Below are 19,920 nucleotides of genomic sequence, written 5' to 3' on the forward strand. Positions count from 1 at the left end.
AAAAAGGGGGGATTCTCAGCTGCGGGTGGTAAAAAACAACCTGTGTCTGGATGTGGCCTACGGGCGGCAGCCTGCTGTCCCCTGACCATGCCTGAGAGGCCCTGAGGGAGCCTGGGTGAGGGCCAGTCCTGGTGTGGTTCCTGGACGCTGGTCCCCCGTGAGGCCTCTGCCAGGCCAGGGCTGTTCAGCAGCAGGCAAGCAGGGCACGGGCCCTCTGCGCTGGCCGCGTGGACGCCGCCCGTCCCAGTGTTCAGGGTTCTGTGCTGCAGTGGGGCCTCCGAGCTAGAGTCCACTCACACCTGCAAGGTCAGTGCTGGGGGGCCTTCGCAGTCACTTTCTGATGGGTACTGAGGGTGGGAACCGGGGGCCTCCTCCAGACGGCTCTGGCTGGGGCAGGTCCGGGCACCTCTGCCGCCGCTGCCTCTCCTGCCCCTGCCTCTCCTGCCCCTGCCTCTCCTGCCCCTGCGTCCCTTCCACGCTCTGCTCCCCGCACGTTTCTCACGCTGTCATGCTGTTCCTCCGCGACTCTGCTGTTTAAAACGGCCCGAGCACCGTGCCGCAGTGTGAGTAGGCTACCGCTTGAACCTGTGTCCCTCAATCACAGGGGCAGCTGACACCACACGGCGTCACATCCAGCTGACACCATAGGAGGATGACACTGATCGCAGCAGCAATCAGCCTGGGCAGGGCCCTCGCGAACCTGCATAGCCACCCTCTAAAGGCCCAAGTGCTGCCTGGCCCTCCACCAGGGGCCGCCCAGCAGGGAGGGCCTCCACCGTGGGCTCTGCCACTCCCCAGCTGTCGCACCTTGGACCTCGGCCTCCAGCACTGTGGAAAAGAAAGATCCATGCTTCATAAGCCACCCAGCCTGCGGCGCTTTGTCGCAGCACTGCACACGCGCTGGCTCGTCCTGCCCCGAGGCCACGGCGAGCTGGACGAGCTCCAGGCAGGCTTGAGTCACGGGCACTGGCCACCAGCTCAAGGCTGAGGAATCGTTGGGAAGGTATCTCTAAGCCTCCAAGTGAGGCTGGGCACTCACTGGCTGAGGGGAAGCTCAGCACAGACCCCGAAACCTGACCTGCTGTCCCGGGAGCAGGCCTCGGCGTCAGCCGATGTGGTGGCGGGGGGCTGGGTAGATGTCCACCGGGAGAGTCAGCTACGCGGGTTTTTATGACATCAGCAGCAGTGACTGTGACCTGCTGGACGTGCCCTTCCTCCCCGCCGGTCACACTGAGCTTTGGCGGGAAAGACCAAACCCGGGGCAACGAGGTGCTTGGATCGCTCCCTGGTGTTGGGTGCCTTGTTCTGCCCGGGCTGCTCCCTGGTACGGGGCATGGAAAACTGCTTCCAGAAGATTCTTCGCCTCGAGGGAGTTCATTTGCCAGCTCACAAACTCTGCTCCAGGTAGCACCGAAACACTTCAGGCCTAAGCACCCTCAGGCCTCGCTGGAAGCTGGGCAGATGAACATTCTGTGCTGCTGGAAACGTTCGAAGGGTCGGAGCTCCAGGCCGGCGGGAGACCGGGGGACAGCAGGGTACTCATCAGCCACAACGCCAAGTGCAGGCCTGCAGCCCTGAGCGTGCCTGTTCTGCAGCCCTTTATCCTGAGTCCAGCGCCCGACATGAAAGCCAGGGCGCTCCGGGGTGGGACAGCTGCCGCGGGGACCTGGACCACAGTGGAAGTTCCACGCCAGGAAGGTCCTTCACACCCGAATCGTCAACCTCGCCGTACCCAGCGGCTGCGGCAGGCGGGGAGCAGCCCCTGGTCTTTTCCCAAGGCCTCCTTATTACGAGCAGCTACTCCAGACCTGGGGAACGGAAAGCTACAGAACTTCCCATCCACGCGTTTTGGATAAAGGACATTCAGCCTGTTTTAGGGTCAGGATGGTATTGCTGAAGGCAGATCACTAGTCCCTCAGGATGCCAACTCCAAATCAGCATTTTCTTTCTTATTGATATAGGGGGATAGGAATAGGCAATTTTCTTGAGAAATGGCCAAATAAGTTTTTTTTTTAAATCCATGACTTCAATCAAAAAATGAACAATGAATAAATGATAAACATTTAATTTTCTTATCAGATTAAAAGACAAATGAATGGATTCAAAACATGTGTTGACCCCTTTAGATTCCTATATGGAGATTCATAGTTGAAATAAAAGCAACTACTTTTTTTTTCTTTTTTTCTGGCACTGGGGATTGAACCCAGAGGTGCTTGCTTAACCACTGAGCCACATCCGCAGTCCTTTTTATTTCGTTTTATTTTTATTTGGAGACAGGGTCTCACTAAATTGCTTAGGGCCTCACTAAGTTGCTGAGGCTGGCCTTGAACCTGGATCCTCCTGCCTCAGCCTCCCGAGTCACTGGGATTATAGGCGTGCCCCATGCCCATTAAAAGCAACTTCTTTAAACATAAAGAGATGGATCTGAAATTTGCTGACAGGAGCGGGTAATTGCTGATGCTAATTCCAGGGGCAAGGCGGAAAGAATGAAAGCAAGATTCTAAAACAGAAGTCACGCAGCAGCACCGTGCTGTCCACAGCGACGTTACTTTGCGGTCATGAGGACCTGGACTAAGCACCCCCTGTCCTCCGCAGATGTCTGTCCCTTCCCTCCTCCCACCAGGTGCAGCCAGGTGAGGCGGGGAGGGAGGGGCAGGGTGCTGCTTTAAGGCCTGCCACCTCTCAGAGCGGGCACCTGGCCTCTCATGGACAGTATTCCCAAGACTGTCACCTCCTCCTTACACCGTCACCGCCTCAAGCTCCTCTTTTCCATTTCAAAGCCTGTTGGGGGAAGGATCGTCAGCAGATGTCAGTCAGCTCTGCGGCCTGAGGAAGCAGATGGAGAGGAATCCCAGTGACCGGCTAGGGCTCCGTGCAGAGCCCCTGCTGGGGCGAGGGGCCTAGCCTGTGCGCGCAGCGCACTCTACTGGCCGCAGCGGGAAGTTCACTTGCCTCCTTCTGCCGGCCTTTGGAATGGCCGGAGCTGAAACCCAGGAGCCCTTCAAAGCCCGGGGCTTCAACACCTGACTGCACCCAGTCCTCAGGCCGGTGGCTGCACGGAGCCACTGCATGACCACAGCCGTGTGCCAGGGCGCCTCCCGGGGTAAGGCTGTTGTCCTCACGGAGCAGGCCCTGCGGGGCTGTGGCTGGCTCACCAGGGCCCCATAGCAGGACAGGGCAGCAGGAGCCAAACCCCCTCTCATCCACCGGTCGTGCTATGGCTCCACCACATCCCCCTCATTCTGTGACGCTAAACAGACGCCTCAGGAGAACCGGGCTCAGGTGAAGACCACGGTGACGGGCCAGGCCTTGCCTCCCAGTGTGGCTCTGGCTGAGGTTTCCCAGGAGCAGGGCACGCCAGGAACCTGCCCGCCAGAATGGCCTTTGCCCTGGGACACGGAGTTGGAAGAGCCCGGGGCGCGGTCTCTGGCACCTGCGGGTGGAGCCGGCCTCTTCCCTCAGGTGCGGCACCTGTGCAGAGCACCACCGACCTGGGGGTGAAGACGTGCTGTCGTGGAGACGGACGTGCCGGGTATGAGGCGGGCTCTGTACACCTGTGTGGTGGGGAGAGCGGGGGTGAGGGCTAAGGAGAGGCTGCCTCCGTCGGGGACAGTGGCCAGGGAAGGCCCCGCAGCAGCAGGAGCCGGCTTCCCCGGCCGGCAGAGAGCGCCCCAGTGACACAAGCGCCAGTCCATGTGCAAAGCGCGGTCAGGAAGGACCAGGGCTGGTCGCAGCCCTGCAAAGACAGGGCTCGGGGCGGGAGGGCCGTGTCTGTCCTGCAGGCCGGCTGCAGGTCGGCTGCCGTCAGGACTGGGACGTGCACAGCCCGGCTCACCAGCGCAGAGGAGCCTGAGCTGCAGACACCTGGGAGCAAAGAGCGTGCAGACCTGGGGAAGTCAAGTCAGGAAGGCGCCTGGGCTCGGGGACACGGGGCCTGGGGCTGGGAGATGGGAAGGCTGGGAGGCCGAGGGACACAGGGAGCCCTGCACTGGCCAGAGCGCGGTGTCGCTGTGGCTGCAGCTCAGACGCAGCCTGGACGGCCCAGTCTTCACAGGGCCCCGCAGCCCCTGCACTCATCCTTCGGGTCTTTAGCAATGTCTACGGGGAGTGCCGGCCCGTCCCAGGGCTGCCCAGGAAAACAACGGGCCTTCTGGTGACGGTTTAGTCCAAACGTGAAAGGGGACGGAGCCCCGGGGCAGGTGTGGAAAATCCCGAGCTCGGAGAACCCGAGTGTCCCCAGGCACCAGCCTCGGGGGTTCTCCGGGGCAGACGCTCGGCAGTCAGGGGACGCTGAGAAGACGTGTTTCATGAGAGGCAGACGCAGCCCGCCCCTGCCCCGCAGCACAGCGGGACTCCCCACGGACTTCTGCTGTCCTCAGCGCCCTTTAACTCGACACTTCCTAAATTTGGACAAGACGGAAACTCTGTTTTAAAATAATCAGCCTCACATTGGGTGAGACAGGAGCCTTGGGCGTTGGGACAGACCGTGAGACCGTTCCCCTCAGAGTGGAGGCCCCAGCCCAGACCCCGGGAGCCTGCATTTCCAGATGCATTGCCCCCTCTAGCGCCTTCATTACAGAATTTGGTAGGAAGCTGGTGTCTGGTAAAGAACACTTCCCCAGCTGCAAAGAAGTCACACACCTCCAGTCACGCCATTCTCCTGGAGGGAGGCTGATACCTTTACCGACACGCTCAAGGTTCTGGGTCCTAACCACGCAATGGAAACCTTAGGGACGCAACGTAACTGACAGGCAGATCTCCCAACTTCAAATCGCTTCCTTCCTGGGAGGTGATCAAACAGTGGCACAGAGGTACCATGGCTCGGGAGCTATTCTGCAACTTGATGTGCAACTCTGCCTCTCAGTCAAGCTGTGTGACCTTAAGCCTGTTCCATAACCCCTCTGTTCTCCAGGTCCTCCTCTGTGAGGTGGAAATACCATTATCTCCTACTTCAGTATTAAATGAGTTAGTTCATGTAAAGTGTTTAACAGATAGTGTGGCCATTGGTGAGTAATTTGCGCCTCTCAATTTGTGCTTCTCAAGTTAGGAGTATGAAGCATCACTTTAGAGGGAAATCATAGGGTTTTTTTTTTTTTTTCCTCTTAAAAATATCTCACATTTGTCTTGGGTCATGAGATCATTAAGCAATTTTGACTATCACTGAAATGTATTAGGGGAGTATTTTAGTAACATGTTTTCTTTGGAAAAACTTAGGAATTTTTCCTCTGACCCTTTTTTTTCTTTAATTGTGATTAAAAAGCATATAACGAAAATGGCCATTTCTACGATGTTTAAGCGTGGAGTTGAGTGGTATTAAGCACGGACACTTGGGCGTCTTCAGAAGACTCCCCTGGCCTCATGGACCCTGCAGGGCACTGGACAACACCCCTCCCCACGGCCCCAGGTCCCCTCTGCCTCTCCTGTGTCCTTGAGTCTGTCCACACCCAGAACTTCACGGGAGGGGGACCTGCAGCACTGTTCTTGCCAGGTGCTGTTACTCTGGCTGTAACCCACAGGGTCCATCCACGTTGCTGGGTATCAGAATCCCCTTCCTGCTGAAAGGTGTCCGCTGCCCGTCCAACCCAGGCTGAGACCCACGGCCCGTCAACGGGCATCTGGATTGCTCTGCCACTGGCCATCGTTAACAAGAAAGCTGTGGATGCTGGTGCACGAGAACTGTCCCTCTCTGTGGCAGTCAGCTCTTTCATCAGCGAGACCCTTAGAGGAGGAAGGTTTATCCGGAGCTCACGGTTTCAGGGGCCTCAGTCCCTAGATGGCCGGTTCCATTGCTCTGGGCCCAGGTGAGGTAGAACATCATGGTGGAAGAGGACCGCAGCTCAGGACAGGGCACCAGGCAGCAGAGAGGGAGAGACAGCTGTCCTCACCAGGGACAGAAGGCACACCCAGCCCTGCCCCATGACCCACCTCCTCCAGGCAGCCCCACTGTCCACGGTTACCCCAGTCAACCCAGGTCGGGGGATCAACCCACTGAGGAGGCTGCTCTGTCACATGGGCTTGTGGGGACGCCCCACATCCGAGCCGCAGCTCTGCCTGCACTGCCTGGGTCCATAAGCAGGGGAAGAACCGGTGGGTCTCAGGGGACTCTGGTTACTGTTTGAGGAACCGCCACCCGTTCTCCTGGGTGGCCGGACACTGTGAGTCCCCACTGCAGGGCACGCGGGACCCAGCCTCTGCATCGCTCCTTGTTCCTGTTGTTCTTAGCGACCAGCTGCCCCTGGTGGACGGGGCATCTCCCTTGGGTTTGGTTTATGTTCCCCTGGCCTCTGACGGAGGACATCCCAAGCCTCTCCTCCAACCGGACCCCAGCACAGACCCTCCTCCCAGCCCTCCTCCGCCGAGGCCTCCCCACATTCACGTCCTTGGTGGTTTCAAGGCCTCTTCTGCAAAGGGAACAGCAAGCTTGACTGCCCTCTCTTTATTGCGATAAAAGGAAAGCGTGCAGCAGTTGACTCTGCGGGTGGAAGATGAGAGCTTTTAATTTTCAACAGCACGGAATACTTCCGCTGTTTGAATATGTTTACCAGAACCCTGCGCTGAATCTGAACATAAAAAAATTTTAATAAGACAAATATTAAAATCAGAGCCATCCTTCCCGGCAGGAGCGGGGCTGGGCAAGCGGAGAGAGAGGTTCCGAGGGGACCCAGGGCAGCCTCGGGACTAACAGATCGACTTGCCGTCTGGGCTCTGGGGCAACTCACAGACGTAAAGGTTTGTTGGAACATACCAAACTGAACACTGCAAATACCGGCAACTTAGCCTGTAAGAAAAGTCTCTGCTTGTAGCAACTTAATTCAATAATGCTCAGAATACAAGAAAAGCAAAGGACCTCTTTCACCGGGGGCCATGGGGCCGCCAAGCCCCTGGGCTCCCGCCCTGAGCACCGTGCGTGCCTGGCGCACGTCCTCCGCACACACAGACTTAGGACCACACTACACGGCGTAAACTTGACAAAAACTGGACAGCCTGTTAAAGTGGACTTTCCTGAGACTTTATGAGGGTTTTAAAAAATCTTTTATAATGCATAAAAACTGGAAGGCATCCTGATGCTGTGGCTAATTTTTATAACCAACATGCCTTAAATACTGGAGCAAAGAGGACACAAGACTCCAAACAAAGCGACTTGCGTGGTGGTAGGCCCAGAGAGGACAGCCTCCACGGCGGGAGGAGATTCTTCTACAGAGGCAGCCCATCGCCCCACCAGATGCAACTTAGTCCAGAACAGGAAAGCGCACCTGTGTCTTAAACTGTGAGGAAGTGTTTGCCGGGCACAGTGGTGCATTCATAGAAACCCAGCGGCTTGGGAGGCCGAGGCAGGAGGATTGGAAGCTCCCAGCCAGCCTCAGCAGCTTAGCAAGGCCCTAAGCAACTCAGCAAGACCCTGGCTCAAAATAAAAAATAAAAAGGGCTGGGGGTGTGGCTCAGTGGTTAAGCACCCCAGTTCATTCCACAGTTTCCGCATTGCACGGGGTGCTAGCTGCTGTGAGCAAGTCGAACTGCAAACAGATCTAAGGGCTCTGTTGGCTGCACAACTTGGAAAACTATCCCACCTCTGAAGTTCTGCCACGGGTCAAATCGACTCAAAATCCCATCTATTTAAGAAATTAGAAATACGGGCTCACTATGAAAAATGCAAAAAAAAAAAAAAAAAAAAAAAAAAAAAAAGAGTTAGCCAGGATCAGACGTTCCTCTGCCCTAAGTCCACCTGGCAGACATCAACACACCATCAGCATCGCGAGAGGACCTTTGCAGACTCGGGGCGCAGGTTTTCCTCTCGGGTCTGTTCATCGCTTTCCTCCTGCTGTATGCAGCGGCTTTGCCTTCCCGTTTTCTAAGAGCTGGGTGAACGCATGTACCTTCCGACCTGTCTCCCTGGCGTGTTACGGGCACGATTCGCTGGCATCGATGACCAGCACCACCACCTGGTTCCAGTCTCGCCCATCACTCTAGAGAGTCACTCTGCACCCGCTCGCAGGCCCAGCCTCCCGCCCCAGCCCGCCACGCTCCAGTCCAGCCTCTGCCCCCTTTGAATGTGCCTAGGGAGTCCGACAGTGGGGCTGTCCGTGTTTGTGCTTTCCCGTCACGTGGCATGAAGCCGTCCCTGTTCAGCCCTGTCTGAGCACAGAGCAGAGCTTCCCTTTTTATGCCTGAATAAAATACTCCACTGTATATACCACTCCTCCGCTGAGGGGTGCCCCAGCTGCGTTCACATGCTGAATGGGGCTCCCCTAACACACCTGGAGCTGCCCCCGCCTCTCTTAAAGGACGGAGTACTCTGTTGGCCAGGAACACTGGCAGGCACTGACCGACCCTCCTACCAATGGACACACCAGGACATGCCACGTTGCTGCTCTGAAGACCATGCCAGAGTGACCGCCGTGGAGCAGACCTCGTCCTGTACTTGTGACAGGTGTCTCCAGAGATGTTCCCCAGAGTCTGCTCTATCACCTGGCCAGCAGGATGGACGTTTGGACTCTGGTCAATGCTGCCAAACTGGTTTCCAAAACCTGGTCCCCGGGGCATTCCCACGCAGCGTGAGGAGGGCTTGGGTCTGCCGCTTCCAAAGTGTGCTCCTGACTTCTTCTGCTCCTGGCCCTTCATGGGTGGAGCCTGGCTGCTCAGAGTGGGCGTGAGGCAGGCCAAGCAGGTGGGCAGTGAGGGCGGAGGGTGCCGGGTCCTCCTCCAAGTAACACCTGGATGGCCCGCGGCCCCAGGCAGAGGACAGGGATCCAGCACGGAGCGGGCTCTGCGTGGCTCTGCAGGCAGGACTGAACTCAGTGGAGAAACACAGGCTCTGTGACGTTGGAACATGACGCCCCCACGGGGGACTCTGGAGCCCCACTGGCCGGGTGGTGGGGTCCACCCGGCAACTCCAGGGCAGATCCCACCAGCAGCGCCTCTGCTCGGTCCTGCCCAGCACTGGGGGGACTCTGGTTAGGCTACCCTACCGCGCTGACCGTGGTTGGTATTCCAACCTCACTCCTGCCCACAGCGGCCTCTGTGAGGCTCCCCGTTCCTTCCTGCCTCTGCTCCTGGACTCCCAGGCCTGCCAATCACTTGCCTGGTCCAACCACTGAAAGAGCTTGTGCTCTGAGGGCAGGGACGCGCCCCTTTCCTCCTCCACTCCCCAGATGCAATCCTGCCGGGATCTCAGACCCTGGCCGCGAAGGTGTCCTGGGCCTGGTGGATCTCGGACAGGTAGGAAGGGCAGGTGGGAAATGGCTGAAGTCCCAGAGCGAAGCTCATCCCCCTCGGCGAGCGAAGGCGGGACACTGGGCAGGGCAGGCCTGGTGAGTGGCTGGCTGAGCCACCGCTGCCCTCCTCCTGGCTGCCTTACCCTCCTCTGCCGCTTCCTCAAACAATAAGCTCAGACCAGGACAAAGTGGTGCTGGACCCTGCTGGCCAGCAGGGAGTGGACACACCTGCCCACCCTCCCGGGTGCTGAGGAGAAGGATGCCGGGAGGTGGTAGGGCGAGCGCCGGCTCCGGAAAGGGCGCCTCCCGTGAGTGCCAGAGAGGCCCCGAGAGAGGATCTGGGCAGGGCAGGGAGAGGACCCCGGGGCAGGAGGCGCTGCACATGCGCATGCGTGTGTGCCAGGGTCGGAAGGGCAGGAGGGGCACCCAGCACCGGAGACCCGGCCGCGGCGGAGGAAGAGCGGAGCCGGCCCTCGCCAAGCACAGCTCCCAGCAAGAGCCCGAGCATCGCGGTGTCTCACAGTCTGCGTCCTGCAGCATGAATCGAGGGGACCATCTGAGTCGGGGACAGGCCCGGCGCTCGGTCGCTTCCCACCTGGTGCCCTCAGCTCCTGAGACGCGGAAGTGCCAATGTGCCGGGATGGGGACCCTCTTCCTCACCCGCCTCCACCCCATTAGGACGAGCCCTGGAATTTCCACCCAAAGTGCCCTTTACTCCAAGTGAGATCAGCAAACAAAATAACGCGGGCCCTTTCCAGAGCTGCGCCTCCTCCCAAGGGCTCTGCCTGATCGTCCTCGCCTGCTGCACAGCCCCCGGGGGCCAGTGCCAACGTCACCCGTATGTTATGGAAGAGGAAACTGAGGCAAAGGGAGAGTAACCTTTGACCACAGTAAACCTGCGGTCAGGGTGGATCAAGAATCTGCAGCGTGCCGCTCTCAATAGCCGCGGACACTTCTCCACGGCTGGGGCCGGTCCTGTCCTTAGGGTCACTTGTCACTGTGTCAGCACTGCCCCTCACCCTATACACTTTACACATGCACAGTTCACACCGTCGCACACTGTACAACACCCTTCAGATCACCTTCTGAGCACAACCTTTGGAGATGGGCTCAGGAAGAAAGGTTCAGGACTCACGCGGCAGAGCCACCAGTGCCTGGCCGTTGGGTGGCTACTGCGTGGTCACAGCCATGCAGGACCATGTGAGCACCTCACTCCCCTCTCAGTGCAGCAACTAGAAGCAGGTGAAACACAACTACTGGTTTTAGAGACACAAAGTCCACCACTACCATCAAACTGGGAGGAAAGCCACTGCTCTCGTGGAATGAATCCCCTCCCGGTTTTGCTCTCCGCTCCCTGGGCGGTGAGGCTGGCAAAGCGCGAACTACGAATAGAAAACGATTCTCCAGCGTGCATGGAATACGGACCGGCCAGGCATCTGGCTGCGGTGCCGTAGGAAGGGCGTGCTCCTTCTTTCTCCCTCTGGAAAGGGAAGCTCCCTCTACAAAACGTACGTCTGTTATCGAACTTCTCGGCGTTCGGCTTTGTTTGGAACTATTTGTGGGTTTTCTTCCTCTTTGCCAGTGACGCAGATGCCCGGCCCCTTCCCGTCCAGCCCCCTTACCTTCAGCGAGCGCGCGTCCTGCCGCCTGCCCTCCTCGTGCCTGCAGCGCTGGGCTCCGGGTTTCGGGGGCTGCGGGCCGGCGTCATCTTTTCCTGGCGCGCATCCTCCCTCGGGGCTCCGGGTCAGAGCCTGCAAGAGAAGCGCAGCGCCTTCACTCCGGGCGGTGGGAGCCGGGACCCCGGGCCAGGGCCGGTTGGGCTCCTGCTGAGCCCCCAGCGGCTGCAGTTCAGTCCCAGCACCCGTTAGGAGAGACCTGCGTGCGGCTCTCTCCAAATCCAGATGCGCTGGCTGGTCCTCACACACAGCCCAGGACCCGCTGACCCGGCTAACGACCCCCTTGCCACTGACCAGCTCGGGCAGGCCTCACTGGCTCGGGGGGAGGACGTGATGGAGTCCCCCAAGCCGCCGATGCCAGTGTACCCTCAGGGCTGTCAAAAAGGGAGAACCCAGGGCCACACGGCCTCAGGACTACAGAGCCAAGGCTCCGAGTCGGGGCTTCGGCTGCGGTCAGTCTGCCCGCGAATGTGGGTGGAGCCCAGGGCGTTTGGGCCAGCAGACATCCGCACTCACAGACTGGTCCTGCCTGCTGAGAAGGAAGCAGCTTCCCAGGGGGCCGGCCTGCCTCCCTGCTGCCAGCTGCTTCCCACACAGGAGACAGGAGGGCAGGGAGAGCAGAGGCCCCGGCCTGGTGGCCACCGTCCCCCCATGCGGCTGATGGAGCTGCGTGGCAGGACCCCAGGGCACCTCCGCCCCCGACCCCCTCGCGGCTCACCCCACGGGAGGGCGGGGCAGAGGCGCGCCTCCGTTCCTTCCCGAGGACCCTGGTTCCCCGCGACGCCCCTACAAGTCCGTCTTTCCTACAGGAACTCGGTACTCAAGAGGCGCAGTTAGGAGGGCAGGTGGTGTGCGCTGGGAGTTTCCTGCAGGCAGTATTTTCCATTTAGGAGGAAAACGGAGATGGTTTTAGGAGGGGAAACAAAACAGGTCATGTACAATTGATGTCCCAAAGCGGAGAGAGACTGCTTTTATGTTTTCATTAAACCCGATGTAGGTTTCGGGGGAGCCCTGGTGTTCGTGGGGCAGGCTCCGCGGGGCTGATGGCTTGGACGGGACCACAGAGAGAGGAGCTCTCCACTCGTGCGCTTGGTCCTCGGGATTTCTGCATGAAACCTTGGGTTCAGAAAGCTTTTGCTAGAGGTGTGCAGTAGTCCAGGGCCTGCTCTACAGACAGGATACGGAGGCCAGAGAGAGAGGAGGCCTGGCCTCTGCACGTGCCCCACCTCTCCACTCTCACGTGTCCACCAGGTGGACAGAGCTTGTCCAGGGGTTAAGCCTCCTGCACGCTGACAACCAACAGCACCCCACATCACCTGTAAGGGACCGCTTTACTCCCGAGTCTGTGAGCAGAATCCGCAGCTCATACCAACTCAGATACCAAGGGCGGAAACAACCAGACACTTCCCGGTAGCCTACAGCAGAGCTTATGAGTGCTGGCCCCGGGCCCCACAGAGCAAGCCCATCACTTCCATCCCACTGAGGCTGCTGGGAACTCCAAGAATAACACAGATGTGATCATATCAGGAGACGGGGACCTGAGCCAGGGAGGTGACATGCCTGGTCTGGGGGTGCGCAGCTAGTGAGTGCTCTGATTCCACGGCCCTGCACACACCAGCTTCCTGCCCGCAACAGAAGCACAATGAACCAAGGAAACGCCGGGCACGGTGGTGCACACCTGCAGTTTCAGAGGCTGAGGCAGGAGGATCTCAAGTTCCAGGTCAGCTCCAGCAACTTAGTGAGGCCTTAAACAACTTAGCAAGACCCTGTCTCAAAATAGAAGATAAACAGAGCTGGGATGTGGCTCAATGGAAGAGCACACCTGGATTCAGTCCCCGGCACCAAAATCAATCAATCAATCAATCAATCAAGGAAATACACATCTACTTAAAAATCTCAGAGGCCAGGAATAGAAACAGAGTGGACAGTATTTGGAAAGAAACTAAGGAAGAGAAATGTGGGAACGGAGTCTAAAATGTGGGAACCGAGTCTCTGCGTGCACGAGGGCATGTCAGATCGCTGAACATACCAAACCTGCAAGTGCTCGGTCCTCAAGGCCAAAACACCCGCCACGGAAACATCCACCTTAGCATTCGGTGACGTGCTGTGAGACCAGGCGGCTAGGGACGGGCGAGGAGGTCAAGGTCTCCCTGAGTCAGGTGGACGACCTTGGGTCACCCAGGGTGTCAGGCCGCTGAGCAAAACACCCCAGACTGTGGCTTCACCAGGCAGGTGGTCCTGGAGGGTGAAGCCCAGAGGAAGCATCAGCAGGCAGGTCCCTCTGGGGACGCCCGTCCTGCAGACGGCCTCTCTGCAGGCGCGTTCCTCTGAACATGCACCGCTGGGGGCCCTGCTGTGACTACGCTTCCTCTTCTCACAAGGACCTCATCAGGTTGCGTCACCGCCTCTTGATACAGCCCCAGGGTGAGGCCCGGGGTCAGGGCTTCAGATGTGAGTGTCGGGGGCACGGCACACCAACTGCACTCGCTACGCCACCCGCTCTGGTGCCACAGCAAGGAAAACCCAGCCCCCAAAGTGACCATCTGCCACAGTCACCGGCCTTGGGTGTCGCTCACAGGAAGCGGAAGCTCTCTAATACTGAAATCAAATTCTGGAATCTAAGGGTCTCCTGTAAGTTTTAGGTTAAAAAGATAAAGGAGGGAGGATCATGAGTCAGTGAAGTCGGGTCACAGGGTCTAAGCTAGAGATGGGAAGGCAACCACCTGCAGGTCACGCGTGGCCAGACGCCCACTTTTGTAAATAAAGTTTTACTGGCACCCAGTCAGCCCACTCGCCTACGTAGTGTCTATGGCAGCTACGAAGCTTCCACTGCAGAGCTGAGCAGCTATGGGCAGACGCTCTGGTCCTCGAGGCCAAGGCACCATCTGGCCTTGTCCAGAGAAAGCTCCCAGCTCCTGGTTTAAAGCACACTAAGCAGGGCTCCCTGCGGTGAGCTTCTCAGGGTCACGGACTGTGCACCTCCAACCTTCTGTGAGAGGACACAGTCCAACGGCCTCTTACCCGGGTGTCCTTGCTTATATCAGATCACAGAGAAAACTGTAGAGCTGAGATCGACATGGGAGAGTCAATCCTTTGAGGAAAGAGCCGCGGTAGAACCTGCCCTGCCACGTCACCACCAGGATGACCAGTTTCTCTTCAACCTGGTTGTGGTGGCTCATGCCTGTAATCGCAGCAGCTCAGGAGGCTGAGGCAGGAGGATCACGGGTTCAAAGCCAGCCTCAGCAAAAGCAAGGTGCTAAGCAACTCAGTGAGACCCTGTCTCTAATTAAAGTACAAAAAAGGGCTGGGGATGTGGCTCAGTGGTTAAGCACCCCAGGTTCGATCCCTGGTACCGCCCCCCAATTTTTTTTTCCTTCAAGCACCACATGAACGAGTTGGGTTTGTATAGGACCAGTCCTGTAAGAGGACGCACACCTTCCAAAACCAGACACTCACCACCAAACGCTCGGCGGAACAGCTGAACCCAGGTGCAGGAGAAGGCTGGGGCGGCACACGCCCAGCAGAAGGTGTGAATCTGCAGAAGCTGAACACGCACTTGCAAGGACTCCACTGCAGCCGGATTCTTTCTCATTTTACCTAAACTGGGCCTCTCCCACCCCGTCTGCTTTTCCCCAGCGATGCCTTTAATAGGACCTGTCTTCTTGGGAAATGCTGAAATCAGGCTGGAGGGTTATGGATCAATCAACTGGACAAAAGACATCCACAGTGCTTCTAACTGATTGTAAAGGAAACGCAGGACGAGCTACAGATGACATCACTTCATACCCTCCAGGTCGGCTACTGACGAAACAGAGACTAACAGGCACAGTGAGAATGTGGTCAACAGGAGCTGCCGTGCTCCGCTGAGGAAAGGAAAATCAGCCTGCAGTACTCAGCAGATGGACCTGCAACTGCCACGTGCTCAGCACTACACCTCTGGCACAGGCCCTGGGCAGCTGGAAAGTTTTCTACACTGACATCAGTGTTAGTCACAGTGGCCAAAATGTGCAGACAGCTGAAGTCCACTGACAGCAAGCTGTGGCATGTCCATTCAGTGGACACGCGCCCCTCAAGAGAACGAAATTTGGATACGTGGTAAAACATGGATGGATCTTGAAGATACCATAAGGGAAGGTGGTCATGCAGCAGGACAGACGTCAGATGATTCCACTCCCTGTGAGTTACCTGGAGCAGCCAATGCACACACCTGAGGCAGAAGGGAGGCTTCCAGGGGGGTGCAGGGCTGGGGAATGAGAAGCTAATGCTCAAGGGGTGTGGAGTTTTATTTTGGGACAATAAAAAAATTCTGGAGGTGGTCGGTGATTATGGGTGCACGATGTTGTAATAATTTACTTGATGCTACTGAACCGAGCATTTTAATGGTTCCGATGGTAACATTACATGTATTTCACCACAATAAAAAAGTATTCAGAAATAAAAGCCCCGGACCATGACTGTGTGGAGCGGGGGCAGGACTTAGAGGCTTCGACCTCAGTCGGATGTGTCACTCTGCTAAAAACCGAGTGGCTGACAAACTCCTGGCTTTCCTGGGTGAGCTTCATAGCTTGGCAGGCAGAGGGAGCAGGAAGAGGACGGCGTCAATCAAGGCAAGACCTCGGGTGGCAGCCAATGGAGCGGCTTGGCCGTTGTGAGCTCAGAGTTGAACGAAGAGCAGTGGGGTGCCGGGCCTCACCCAGACCCCTCTGCTCCAGCACCACCTGGCCCTGCCCTCGCCCTGTCCACCCGCTGTCCACTCAGCAGCCCGGGGAGTGAACACACAGCAACACCAAAGAAGAGGCCACCACCCCTCCCCACTGGCTGTCTGCATGCTGGTCCCACCTCCGACCCTTTTTTGAAAGACAGAGCCACTCAGAATTTAAACGCCCCACGTTACTTTCTCCAGTCCAACTTTCCCTGGGGTTTTGGAGGCCACCACTGTCGTGCATTTGGTGGACACGGGGTGTGGGTGTGTGTGTGTGTGTGCACACACAAGATGCCTCATGGTTGTGTGGCTTGTAAAGCTCTTAAGAAGAGTGTCATGCCATCTGCTACTTTCGACAGCACCAGGGGATGTTTTCATTCCGTGCCTTACAGATCAGGAGCATCAGCTGTTTGTGGTGCTCTGTCACTTGACCCCTGCGCAGTCCAGGTCTCCATTTCAGGACCGATGACTAGGTGACGCCCAGGGTCTGGTCCTGACAAAGGTGGGACAATGCATAATCTTCCTGGCTCTCCATCCAGGGCGCCCTGGGCAGCAGCTCAGGTGGTCTGCGTGAGCATGTGCCTGCAGGGCGTGGACACGAGCTGGACTTTCTCCTGGGACACCCCCCTTGGCAGGCAGCTCTGCCAGGGATTCAGAAATGAGGGCTGGTGCTTTGTGAGCCAGGTGAGGCACACGCAGGGAGGCCACCTTTAACATAGGGCAGGAGAGTCCTGAATGACAAGACCTGTCCCCGTAACAGCTGCCGATCTAGGAAGATGCTCGTGCTGCAGGGTCTGTGCGTCGGTAAGTTAATCAGAGGAGGAGCCTGCTCTCCAACATGCCACCTGCCACAGCCGCGAGCGCCTTCTGCCCCGCTCCTTGCCAAGTGCACCGCCAGCCGTTGAAATGTTGAGACTGGGAAGGAATAATGCAGCCTCTCCGTGACTTGCACTTACTGGAGGGGTGTGGACCTTCTCAACAATTTCACTGTGCCTTCGAGTCTCCCCCTGGGGAAGCCCCTGTTAATAAAGGGCCCACTTTTCTACTGGAGAATTTGGATTTTCCTTTTTGGTTTTGGGAGTTAGGCTAGAGCTTTGGATGGTTACTTGGGGCTGCAAATGCCTTCTGCCCAGTTTGTCATTTGCTTTTAGTCTGATGGTGACAGGTGCAGAAGTTACACATTTCAGCTGCAGCGACATTTATTCAAGTTTGAGTGATTTTTTGTGCCTCCTGTTTAGAAAATCTACTTCATTTAAATATAGAGCTGTCTTCTTTTTTTTTTTTTCCCACCTGAGGGTTTAAATTTTTTATTTCTTATACCTGCATTTTTTAATTCATCTTGATTTATTTTGGTATAAAGTGTGAATTAGGAATCTGATTATTTTTCTTGTGGAAAACCAGTTTTAATAGCACCATTGACTTCTGATACTCTGTATTTTCCACTTTGACATCCAGTATATCCCCCATCATATAAAAAGGTTCATGTTGGTCATTGGTCACTGGGCTCCCTGGCCTATCATTCTGTCTCACTGACTTATTTTTTAGTTTCCCTCCATCAATAACATAGTGTCTTAATTACTATGGCTTTATAATAAATTTGATAAAGGAAGACCTCATTTTTTTTTCCTTTGCAAAACTCTTACTCAATTCTTGCACTTTTTACATTTCCGTTCAAATTTAGAATGCTCCTGGGATTTTGCTTTGAACGGCAATGAATTTCCGATTATTTATGAATGCCCAGCCTTTATGATACCGATATCATTCGCATACATGGTGCATCTTGTCACTTCTTTACCTCTTCTCGTACATCTTTTTCAAAGTTATTCTGAGTGTCTACCAGGGTCGGGTGCTGCAGTGATCTTGAAAAGCCCTAGCCTGGGGAGGTGCACCTGTTCTGGCAGCGAGGTAAGGCACAGCCTTGGCCCTGTCCACCTCCTGGTCTTTATCTTGCAAGTTCATCTTGCCAGGCTGGCAGGACTTTGTGTCCAAAGAGCAGTGATCCACTGGAATGCCGGCTCTCCTGTGAGTCTTTGAAATGCAAAACAGCAGCTGGTAAGCGCCTGGCCCCCAGGTCCTCCCAGGAGTATGGCCACCGGGCTGTCTGTGCTTCACAGGACCCCAGGCCTCTGCCTCTTATCTGGAGCCAATGTTAGGTCCACACAACGCTGACCTTCCCTCCCCACATGTTCTTGGGAGATGGTCCTCCTCCCTCCAGGTCCAGCAGAGCTGTCTGCAGGTACCCAGGCTCACTAGTGGTTGCGGGAGCCCATCCTGCCTCTGCCTCACATCTACAGCGGCTCAGCAAGCCCCCCGATTTCAGGGGCCCCTCCCTCACTCTCAGGAGTGTTGGGTCCGGGTTACTCCAGTAGGATTTTCCCAACTGAGCTGACTGCTTCTATTCCAGGGCCAAGCCCATCGCTCTCCATCAGCAAAAAGAAACAGCAAGACCTCGACACACACTCACCCAGCAGATGGTTTCCAACCACTTTAAGATTTATTTTAATGGGCAAAAGTGGGTCTGTGTCTCTAAATGAAATGGTAAACAGCTCAAGGATCCAATTTCAGCTAAAATCTCATACCACAAGGAGAAAATTAAGCAATTCTTAAATATTTAATAATACCCTGTGATTTTTTAGACTCCTGGGCTCCAAATTATTGACAAAGTAACTTCTAAGCCATAATTAACAAAAGCAGGCAACCTTCCAAGAAGCTTCCCAGAGCAGGAGGAACGGCTGGGACACCAGGCCAGCAGGGGGCTCAGCAGAGCCACACCCACAGTGCCCTGCTGTTCTGAGGACGGGTTGAGTCTCCCTCCTGCTTATGGCTTCAGGATTTCCTAATCCAGGAGTCTGAAATTCCAGCCCACCTGAGCTCCCGACTGCCTCTCCCGCTGGTCTCCCCATCTCTTGACCCCCACTCTGGGTCCCTTTCCCTACCATGCTTGGTGCCTAGGTTCTCACCACCGCCTTTGGGCTTGGGGTCCCTGCTGCCCGATCATTGCTCCTCCACATCTGCACCTACATGACTCCCTCTTGTTCTCCCGGGTCAGGAGACATGACCTACCCTGAACAGGACCCCCTCCATCTCCAGCCCCCGTGTGTGGTCCTCCACAGGGTCCTGGCCTCTCCCCCACCAGTACGCCAGCTCCGGGAGGAGGGACAGGCTGCTTCGTCTGACCACTGCAAGATCCCCACACAGCACACACCCAGGGGCTCCTGGTCACACCAGGGCTTGGCTGGCAGAGTTGACATGCACCCTGCCTGAAGGCAGGTTGCTCCTACACATCTTGCTCTCTGAAGAGCCACCCGTCACCCCACAAGGAGGCTGGACTCCTTCCTCAGAACCCACAAGCTCCTTGGAGACATTTAAACCCAGTGGACAAGCTGAGCTGCGTCTCCAGAGTTGCTTGACCTGCAGGAACAGGGTCCTGTGGGCTGTTCCTGCTGGTGTGGGGCTCAGCTCTGGGGTTGGTCCTATGTCCAGGGCTGTGCAGGTGGGGCTCTTGCAGGGCTAGGGAAACCGGCCAGGCACTCTGGCCCAGCCAGGCGCTCAGCCCACTGCGGCTGACCATTCAGAGTGGAGGCTCACATCTTAAGTGGGTCTCACACCAAGGCCATCCTCTCCACCTGCAGCGTGGAGCGGAGGTGACAGCCAGCTGCCACACCACATCTGGTTTACAGGTTCCTTCCACGGGCCTCACTGCTCTTAGGGCGATTCCCCGAGGTTGGCCTCACCTGATCACACCTGTTGTGTACACCTGAGCGTGGACTCAAGGTCCAAGATGGACAACAGCGGAACCCTGGGTGGAGTCAAGATCTGAGAGGACCAGCTTGCAGAGACGCCGAGGGACCAAAAGGGAGACACTGCACAAGGCATCTTAAACGGACGCCAGCTGGGGATGTAGCTCAGTGGTAGAGTGCTTCCCAGCATGCCTAAGGCCCTGCGTTCAATCCCCACACCCACAAAATAAAAATAATAATAACCTAAGCAACTCCCCGCAAGCATTGGCATGCAGGTCGTGAGCAGTCCCGGGCTTAGTGCGCTCTCTCCTGTGCCTGCTGTAGCGAGACACAGACCACCACCCTGGTGAGACCCTTCGTGTCCCCTGGGACTCCACTCTGCACTGGCTCCCGTCCTGCCCCAGGCAGCCACCAGGCTCCCCGTCCCCGCGTGGGTGACAGGTTTTCTACCATCTCACGTGATCGGAATCACACAGACTGAGCTTCTTGTGTGTCCGGCGCCTCTTGCTGGTCTTAAAGCATTGCCTTCTACTCACATACAAGGTCTGCACCTACTTTTGGGGTAGCATATGATAACTGATCCAGGCACA

The sequence above is a fragment of the Sciurus vulgaris genome, assembly GCF_902686455.1.
Source record: "Sciurus vulgaris genome assembly, chromosome: 19".
Lineage (NCBI taxonomy): Eukaryota > Metazoa > Chordata > Mammalia > Rodentia > Sciuridae > Sciurus > Sciurus vulgaris.